At 35.8% G+C, this 10,177-nt stretch overlaps 1 pseudogene; it reads left to right on the top strand.

The window, feature by feature from the left end:
• The first annotated feature begins 1,555 nt into the window (after positions 1-1,555).
• Positions 1,556-2,010, top strand: LOC121460753 (annotated as a pseudogene).
• Positions 2,011-10,177: the final 8,167 nt, after the last annotated feature.

Below are 10,177 nucleotides of genomic sequence, written 5' to 3'. Positions count from 1 at the left end.
GAAACCCCCCAAAAAATAAGCATTCATTTTATGAGATTCATCCTCACAAATAGCAGAGACTTGATAAATAAAATAAACCAAGTGATTAAAATATTTATTAAAAAAAATAAAATGAAGAGAATAATATAACATATGCATGAGAAAATTTTTAAAAATTTAAAATTTTATTGATGGGAAAAATGTGAAATTGCTGTTTTTGGATGGGTGATATTAAAGACTCTTTGGAAGAAATAAGGGCATATCGTATTTTCCTACATGATTTTAAAAATGTTCAAAATATATTTTAAAACCTGTATTAGGAAATCCCCTGCAATCTCCCTTTCTATTCTCATGCCTCTCCCAAAGAAGCACAAGTATCTTGTTCCCTAAGCCTCTCCATCTCAGCTCATTGAATTATTCCAGCCTCCAACAACAGGATCTCACTGGGAACACAGCAGACCAGCAAACCTAGAAAATAGTCCCTAACCACAGCAGCCTTGCTCAAGCTAACCCACAGATCGTGCCCGCCAGAAAACCTGCAGACCTTTTCTTTTCTCTCTCTTTCCCCTGATCCAGTTCCCTGAGCTCATCCTCGGCTCTGCAACACAACACCCATGGCAATATTCCCTGTCCTTGCTCCAAACTCCTGTGGATACTAGAGATCTTTCCTTGAACCTCTTTTTCAGAAAGTGGATCCTTCTGAAATCCAAACTCTAGCAGGTAACCCTTGCTAACCAACAGGCTATGCATGTGAGACAACCAGATAGACTGCCCACTGACTTTCTCCTCAATCTCTGTTTCCCCAGAATCAATGCCTGAATCTCATTGTCAATACTGCAACAGTAGACCCTTGGCAGTCTTCCCTGCCATCCCCTCGTCTGAACTCCTTTGAATCCCATAGATCTTCTTCCTTCTAAATTTCCTCCCAGACTCCTTGCTTGGTCCCAGAACCAAAAAAAGCAAGTAGCCACTGCTAACCCAAGGGTCACTTGAAGGCAGCAAATGGGTTGAAGTTCAACATGTATCTTTCATATTGCTCGTGAGATCCAATTAAGCCCAGTTCCATCCCAAGCTCTTTACCCGGAAATTTGTTGTCGTCTTCCTTCCCTCTGTGACCCCATTACCAATGGATAGCCAAGAATTTTTCTTCCACCTTTCTTTCTCTCAATTCATCCCAGTATCTCAGACTCCAAGATCAGCAACCTTTCTCTGTGAACACACTCCCTTAGTCCATCAAGAAAACAGACAACACACAGGCATCATACTCTCCAAAAATTCATGGAAGAAAGAGAAACAAAGAAACGAAAGCTCAGCCAGTAAGTACAAATCTAGATAGCAGCAACTAGACTTATACTTATCCCAAATCCAGATGTCTAGATTTCACCTCAAAAACATAATTATTAATAGTCAGGGCATCTGGGCCAAGCATGTCTTTAATCGGAGCAGTTGGGAGGCAGAGGCAGTCAGATCTCAATGAATTTGAGACCAACCTGATCTACAAGGTGAGTTCCAACACAGCCAGGACTGTTACATAAAGAAACCCTGTCTCCCTCTTTGCTGCCAGACCTCCGCCATCATGGGTCACATGCATGCTCCCAGGAAGGGCCTGTCTCAGTCGGCCCCGCCCTACCGCCATAGCCTCCTCAGGTGGGTGAAGCTGACATCTGACAATGTGAAGGAACAGATTTACAAACTGGCCAAGAAAGGCCTCCCTCCCTCCCAGATAGGTGTGATCCTGAGGGACTCACACAGTGTGGCCCAGGTCCGTTTTGTGGCTGGTAATAAAATCTTGAGAATCCTTAAATCCAAAGGCCTTGGCCCCTATCTCCCTGAGGATCTCTACCATTTGATTAAGAAGGCAGTCGCTGTCCAAAAGCATCTTGAGAGGAACAGAAAGGATAAGGATGCTAAATTCCTCCTGATTCTGATAGAGAGCAGAATTTATCGGCTGGCTCATTACTATAAGACCAAACGGGTCCTCCCACCCACTGGAAAAATGAGTCATCCACAGCCTCTGCTTTAGTAACATAAATTCCCTTCTATACACAAGCAATAAAATCACTTTGAATAAAAAAAAAAAGAAACCCTGTCTCAAAAAAAGAAACATAAATAAAATAGCATGGCAATATTTCTTCATTAGACCCTTGCTATCCTATCACAGCAGGCCTTACATATTTCAACATATCTGAAGCACAAGTAGAAGAGCTTAAAATCAACTATATAGTCTAATGGAATATTCAAATGTTGATAGCTCCTTAGAGAGAAAATGAATAAATCCTTTAAAGTAGTGGTTCTCCATCACTCCTAATCCTGTGACCCTTTAGTACAGTTCCTTATGTTGTGGTGACACCAAACAATAAAATTATTTTGTTGCCACTTTATAATATGATTTTGCTATTGTTATGAGTCATATGGAAATATCTCATATATCTGGATATCTGGGATATCTGATATGCTACTCCTAAAAGGGTTGTGACTCAGGTTGATAACCATTGCCCTACAGAAATCCAAGTATATGAAAAAGAAAAGTGCAAAGAAATGAATGAATCCCTCAAAGAAATGCAAGAAAATACAAACAAACCTCTGAAAGAAAGGAATAAAGCAATTCAAGACCTGACAGTACAAAGTGAAGCATTAAATTTTGATTGACATTATTTTTAAAGTAATAGAAATATTCAAAAAATATTCTTCCAAATTAATTCCCAATCTTGCTTAACTTCATGAGAGTCAGTGTTTGTTGCCTGAGTACCAAAAACAAAATCTTAGGACATTTGAAAGTCTATCGATGGATTCAGTGCACATCTAGGGCCCATCCCTTGATATCTTGTTCAAAACACAAGTACATACACAGGGCCAATAGTGTCAAACAGCTGGCTAAGCTCTTGGGGCTCTTTGTGAGAGTAGGAGGCTCCAACACCCATCGTTCCTATATAATGCAAAATTCCTAACAAGCAGAAAGTGCTGTCTTGTGAATTAGTATATGCCCCACCCCTAAAGCAGGACCACTCTGTAAGTGTTCAGTGAACGTGACTTGTTAATGTTACACCTCTGTTGTTTCCTTTGTTAAAAAATCAAATAATCAAACGGATAAAAGATGAAAGTTACTTATGACATGCGGTTAAAGTTTTACAGATTAAAAATACTGTCTACTATGTGATCCTTCTTTAAAAACACACAGAGGGGAAGTAATAGGCCCAAGTGGAGAACCTACAATCATTGTTTTGCTAAACGAGGATGTTGTCAAACTATCTTAAATAAGAAAGTTTATACCCATACATTAGCACTGCTCTTGTGGAGTAGCCAACAGTTAGTGCAGTGACTCATAATTGCTCCAGGTGTGAGAATACGTGGTCATAGAGGACTCAGCCCTGAATCCAACATCAATATCATCCCCAACGAGGCACAGGAAATATCTCAGAAGAGGGAATGGAAAGAATGTAGGAGCTGGAGGACAGGGAGGAGGCTTGAAATACTGCCTCCTAGATATAACTCACTGAACTCAGGAACTCCATGCTGTTAAGGTTACCCACACAAGATCTGTAATCAAGCAAAATCAGTCAATATTCCAACAAACAGCATGAATCTGAACATGGGAGTGGGATGGGGTGGGTGGGAGGTATTTGGAGCTGGGGAGACAAAGAGTGGAGTTGAGAGTAGATAAGAAATCATCAAGACACATTGTATACATCTATTAAAATTTCAATAAATAAAAGATCAAAAATTAATTAAAATGCACTTTATCTTATTTCATTTTATTATATTTTGTCATATTTGGTTGCTATCTCTTAGAAGCTTTTTTTTTTTCAAATGAGAGCCTAAAATGGAGTCAATCAAGATGGAATTGGAGGAAGGGAGAAACTGTGAGGATAGAGAGATAAGAAACCATAGTAAAATATGTTATATGAGAGAAAATCTATTTTATTTTTTTGCGATTTTAAATGCTTCATTTAATACACAAATTCTCATACCCTTTATCACAGATTAATACAAATTATACAATCGTAAAAGCCATTATTCTAGTGGATTTGATTTTCTCAATTCTTTTTTTGATTGAAAAAATTTCTGCCTCCTCCCAGCCTCCCATTTCCCTTCCTGTCCCCGACTCCTCTCCCCCTCCCACCACTCCTCTCCCCCTCCCCCTCCCTCTCCAGTCCAAAGAGCAGTCAGGGTTCCCTGCCCTGTGGGAAGTCCAAGGTCCTGCCCCCTCCATCCAGGTCTAGGAAGGTGAGCATCCACACTGGCTAGGCTCCCACAAAGCCAGAACATGAAGTAGGATCAAAACCCAGTGCCATTGTCCTTAGCTTCTCATCAGCCCTCATTGTCCTCCATGTTCAGAGAGTCCGGTTTTATCCCATGCTTTTTCAGTCCCAGTCCAACTGGCCTTGGTGAACCCCAATAGATCAGCCCCACTGTCTCAGTGGGTGGGTGCACCCCTCGCAGTCCTGACTTCTTTGCTCATGTTCTCCCTCCTTCTGTTCCTTATTTGGACATTGGGAACTCATTCTGGTGCTCCAATGTGGGTCTCTGTCTCTAAAATCTATTTTCTTAAAAGAAAATAGCATTCATATTGCTTAAAATTAAAACAAGATGGCATTATGAACATACACATAATTTACTTTCACCTTTGCTCCATGACTCTGATTCCAAATTAATAAACATTTCTGTTAGTTTCTAAAAATAAAAAGGTCTAAAGTCATGTAAAGAAAGCATGGATGGCCAATGTATATATAGGTTATCAATTTGAAAATGCTACTAATTGTATGATTCCATATATACGATTGACTGGCAGAGAAAAGTAAGACATACAGACAGAAACAAAAGGGATTTAAAGAAAGGATGTTTCAGAAGATGAGTGGCAGGATTGTTTTAGGCCACAAGTCTTTTATGTCAACAAAGTCAAAATGATGTCATACATTTGTCAAACCCTATAAAGGATATAATTAATTTAAATGAGATTATTTATACAGATACTACAAATCACTCTGGAAGGATGGGAATCCAGGTTGAAATGTAGGCTTCAAGAAAGCTTCTTATTCAGATAAAATAGAAATGTTTTATGGAGTCCCCAGGAAAATGGGTGGAAGAATGTGTACAACCAAAGTAAATATGGAAAGAAGTAGAATCCCTTTACCTGAAGGCAGAAAGAATAAAGGAAATATACATGTGTTGCAGGTACTTGATATCACTGTTTCCCTTATTGGTCAGGTCAATTACTCTATAGACTATAACTGAAGCATAGCTTGCGTTTCTTATATAGCTCTTATTCAAAAAGACTATAACTTTCAACATAAATGCCATAGAAATAGCATCCTGTTCCTAGTGAGTAAGATGCCAGAAAGCAGTAAGATGATTAAGACTAAATTGAATCAGAAGCACAACAGAAGTGGGGGTGGTTTTTATCTCATGGGAAATCTCAAGGCAAAGTTACCTATTAGATGTCCCAGACCTGAGGAACAATAGACAGCATTCCCAGCTACAGCTTAACAAGACAAGAAAAGCTGATAACTTTAGCTTTACTTAGACTTGACAAGTTTACATAGTATTGTACATGCACTGAGTCCATGCAGGTTGATGGGAGATAGGGGTGTGCATGTTGTGGGTAATCACAGAAGTAGGAAGTAAATGCTCCACAAGAATGACAATTGTCTGATATATTCATGTCCACTAAATTATTCAGTTCACTCAGTTCTGTTAACCCTGTGTATCATTTGAAATCCTCATCCCGGTAGACACAAAGTGATTGTTCAGATAGCTCATTACACATTTTTTTTCTCTAAGGAAAATCTTCCTTTCGCAGAATCTAAATCACTATAATTAAATAGCACTTCCCCATAATGAATCACATTCTGGTCTGTTAAGTGACTTTCCACCTTGGAAATGAATTTATGAGAGGAAGCACTCATTTGAAATGTAATAATACTGTTCCTCTGATATTTAATTGGTAATTTATCTTTTACTTCACCATAAGAGCAGTTGCCTTAAGATCATGTACATTTGAAGATAGATCATTACCTTTTCACTTAAAATTATTTAAGTCAACAGTATTTATAGAATATTTTTACTGTATTGATATAAAATATTTTGTGATATTTACCTTTTAATATACAGTTTGATTTAGACTATATTGCCATATTCCTAGTAATTTCATTTTAGCTGAGTTTACTTAGAGATATTTGTATGTGTTTTCAGGGCTGATTGGCACTTGACAAAGCAATTGGCATGCTCGTTTCTGGGAAAGGTCACCTCTCCCACTCCCAGCATTAACCAGTTGCTTCTAAGTTTTTGTGAAGAGTTGAGGCTTCACAGGCTTTTCACTACCCACTTTAACATATTCATGATATTTTCCTCATACAAACTTAAAACCATGTGCATACAATTAGCTCTGAAAGACAAAATCAGGTTGCATTTACATGAATATGTAATATGAAGAGTTAATTAAAACAAAGTGCTGATTTTGAAAGTATCACACTGTAAGTGTGGGGATCAGGGTGTTAGCAGGGAGAAAACTAAAGGGTTATTGTTCAAATTATATTTTAATGGACATTTAGAAATTGATGCTTGTAACAGCTCTTTCAAAACTCAACAATGTGTTTAGCAACGTTTGTAACCGTGCTATACTTAAATTTAGCTAAGGTAAAAATGAAAAATTACCACGTTTCTCTTCCCAATAAATGTAGATCTGCTTTGCCAGAATTGAAGCAAGATTTTTCCAGAACTGAAGGGTAGGGAGGAGTCAGGAATAAGTTTGTGAGTACGGGGAAATTTATGTAAAAGATTTAACAAAACAGTCTGGATATTAACATTGCTTGAGACACAGCTCCCCACAGTATTCTAATTGCCTAAAAGTCTAAAAATAAATATCACCCAACTCCTGTATTGTATACAAATGAAGAATTGTCCTTGTGACTTCTGTTTTATCTGTGCTTCCTAACCCTTACAAACTCTGCTTATTTTTCTGAACACCATGTCATGATTTTATAAAAGTTTAATTAGTGATATATTTAATTTCAATAAACTCCCAAATAGAAGATTGTATTAATTGACAGAAATACTGTGGCCTCAACTCTAAATCCAATTTGTTACCAATTTTATAAATTTCCTTCGTTTCTTTATCTAATGTTTGTATATTTTCTTATCTTTAAGTTTCAGTTTTTGTTCATCATTCTGAATTTGTACAGAAATATAACACCAGTGGTTTCATTACAAAACAAAATAACCCAATCCACCTCAATGTTTTATATTATTAAATTCCCTTCAGTTGTCAGCTGTTCTACATAACTAAATTATGTTTAGCCTTCGTGCTTTCAATTTAATGTTTACTCTTTTTATTGTGGTTTTCTTGTAACATATTTAGATGTCCTGATTGATTCTGTCTAATTCTCAGTGTCCACTGTAATTAATTCCCATATTTTGATAAAACTTGATTTCATTAATATATAAGTCTCACATTCCATCAATACTCAAGGCCAGGACAATACACAGCTTTTTTTTTTTCTGGAAAGCAAAAACAAACAAACAAACAAACAAACTAAACAAAACCCAAGAGTTTTCTACACTGATTTAACAAGGAAAATATGGATAGTCTGCTCAGTAGTTAGGAGCATTTGTTGTCTTACAAAGGACCCAGTTGCTGTTCCCAGCACTCGAATGTGGCCACCAATCACCTATATCTCGAGTTCCATCAGCTCTAATACCAACTTCTGACCTCCAGGGATTCTGAGATTAATTGTGGTACACATGCATACACAGAGACAGAGTAGTCACACATGTTATAAAAGATAAATAAATCAAAAATTTCCTACTTGTATAAAAATATGTTACTGTGGAAATTAGTATTAAATTAAATAAAGCTGTTTTAACCTTTATTGCTGAGAACTATAATAAGACTTAATGGAGAAATATAATTGAGATACATAGTTAACATGAAAGTAAAAATAATTTGAAAAACCAGCCAAATATGTTTTCACAAGCAACATTATTGAATAGTTAATTTGAAACTTTTGTTCAGAGGCTAGAGTGACATAAAATGGAGTTGTTCTTCTCAACTATACTTGATTTTTTAAATCATTGTTCACTTGAAAACAAAATGAACTCAAAAGAGTTGGACTTCATTGCTTTTTACTTGAATTGTATTGAATAGATCATACTTGAGTTCTACAAAATAAATTGTTCTTCATCCATTTCAATTTCTTAAACATTTTGTGGAAGAAATATTTGAATTCATCAACTTTAGAGAGACATTGAATCATCCTTCAAGTAATATATGATGACATTTTGAGCACAAATATCAAGATTATTATTTTTAATATTAAATATTACCTGAGTGTTTAAAGTGGCTGAGGAGCATATTAATATTAAATATTATTTCTGACATTTTAAAAGGTCAAATATGCTGCAGTTATACAAAAACTATTAGTAGAAACATCAAATTATTATAATTAGTTGAACACTAATTTGGTTCAAAAATTAGCGTTTAGGGAGTTTGGAGTCAATATTTCTTCTCAACAGAGGTCAAGAAAGTTTTATTGTTCAAGTTTAGCCATTTTTTCCACTTTACTTGAAAATGTTAATTTAGTATTTAAATAAACTTTCTTGCTAACCAAAATGTGCATTTTAATATTTGCTGGCTCACCACAGTGGCCAGCAGAAGAAGCCACTTTAAATTCTATCTAATTCTCCAATGAAATAAAATAATTATTATTGAGTCAAACTGCACAGAAAAATTCTGTGGGATGTTTATTTCTTTGTGGGTGAAAGAAAAACTTATACTTTGCTATTCACTGGTTGCTGAATAGAGGTAAGTTCTTAATTTGACTTCCAAAAATCAACTGTGTAGTGGCATTTCAAACTTAGGGGACCTATGAGTCTTGGTAAATAAAATATAATTTTTATAAAAACATCAATTGATAAAAATTTCTGGGCCTTTTACCTGTTTTTGCAGTCTTTTAAATATTCAACCTATGTTAATATCATTGTTAGTTCATTTGCTTTTTCCAACTAACTTTTTTTTAAAAAAACAAAAATCAAACATAGCCGGGCGGTGGTGACACACGCCTTTAATCCCAGCACTCCGGAGGCAGAGGCAGGCGGATCTCTGTGAGTTCGAGACCAGCCTGGTCTTCAAGAGCTAGTTCCAGGACAGGCTCCAAAACCACAGAGAAACCCTGTCTCGAAAAAACCAAAAAAAAGAAAAAAAAATCAAATTTTCTAATTTCTCTTTATTTCCTCAGTGTTTTGCCTTTGTATTGGTGGGGTTATTGTTTTTTTTTCAATTGTAATATAGTGCATTCTCAAAAGGACAATACATCTACAAACTTTCAGAATTTAAAAGTGACCAACTGAAGTTCCACTTTATGTAAAACAGATGATGGATATATCTAACATGTAACTGACCCTAGCAATTTCAGCATGTCTTTATCTTTTGTTGTACTTTGCCGTTTTATATTATCTCTTAAATTTTTGGTGTTATGGTTCCTCATACTATGCCATATACCCTTTGCTCTGATCCCTGCTATTGCTGTGACCCTTTAATACAGTTCTTTGGATTGTAGTGATCCCCAACCATAAAAATATTTTCACTGCAATTTTATAACAGAAATTTTGCTACTGTTATAAATTATAATGTAATTTATTTGTTGTTTTCTGGTGGTCTTAGGTAACCCTGAAAGGGTCATTTGCCATCCCCAAAGAGGTCATGATCCACTGCCATTGATAATTATAGTTCAGATAGTCACAACTATAGGAGATTTTTAATAAGTTCATAAACATTGTTTATTTGTTATTTTTATTTGTGTGGGAATTTAATTTGCTTTTTGTTGCTCAAATTTAAATATTTACTTATAACAGTAACTCTCCAATTATTTCAATAACTAAAATAAAAAGTTAAATCAGTAATAGACATTTAGAGTGCAGATATTTGATTCTTCTTCCACTAGAATAATTTATTGTCTTTTTGTTACCCAAGAACATAGATAGGACAGATGCACTGACTTCCATACCCAAGTGCATTCATTTTCACAGTTATAGGAAGGTCAAACAAAAGAAATAGGCTCATCCATCCTATGCCTCGATTCAATTTCTCTCCCTCTGTAAATCCAGGTAGCTTATTATGCACTTTTAGGCATACATTTTATCTATATACAATCTTTGAATTAGCATGAATAGAAAATTATGTTTTTAATTATAGTTATATTATTGC

This window comes from Microtus oregoni, unplaced genomic scaffold (genome assembly GCF_018167655.1).
Source record: "Microtus oregoni isolate MIOR12 unplaced genomic scaffold, Mior012 000021F_ref0000039, whole genome shotgun sequence".
Taxonomy (NCBI): Eukaryota; Metazoa; Chordata; class Mammalia; order Rodentia; family Cricetidae; genus Microtus; species Microtus oregoni.
Note: the sequence above shows the minus strand (reverse complement) of the source record. Positions and strands in the feature narration are given on the sequence as shown.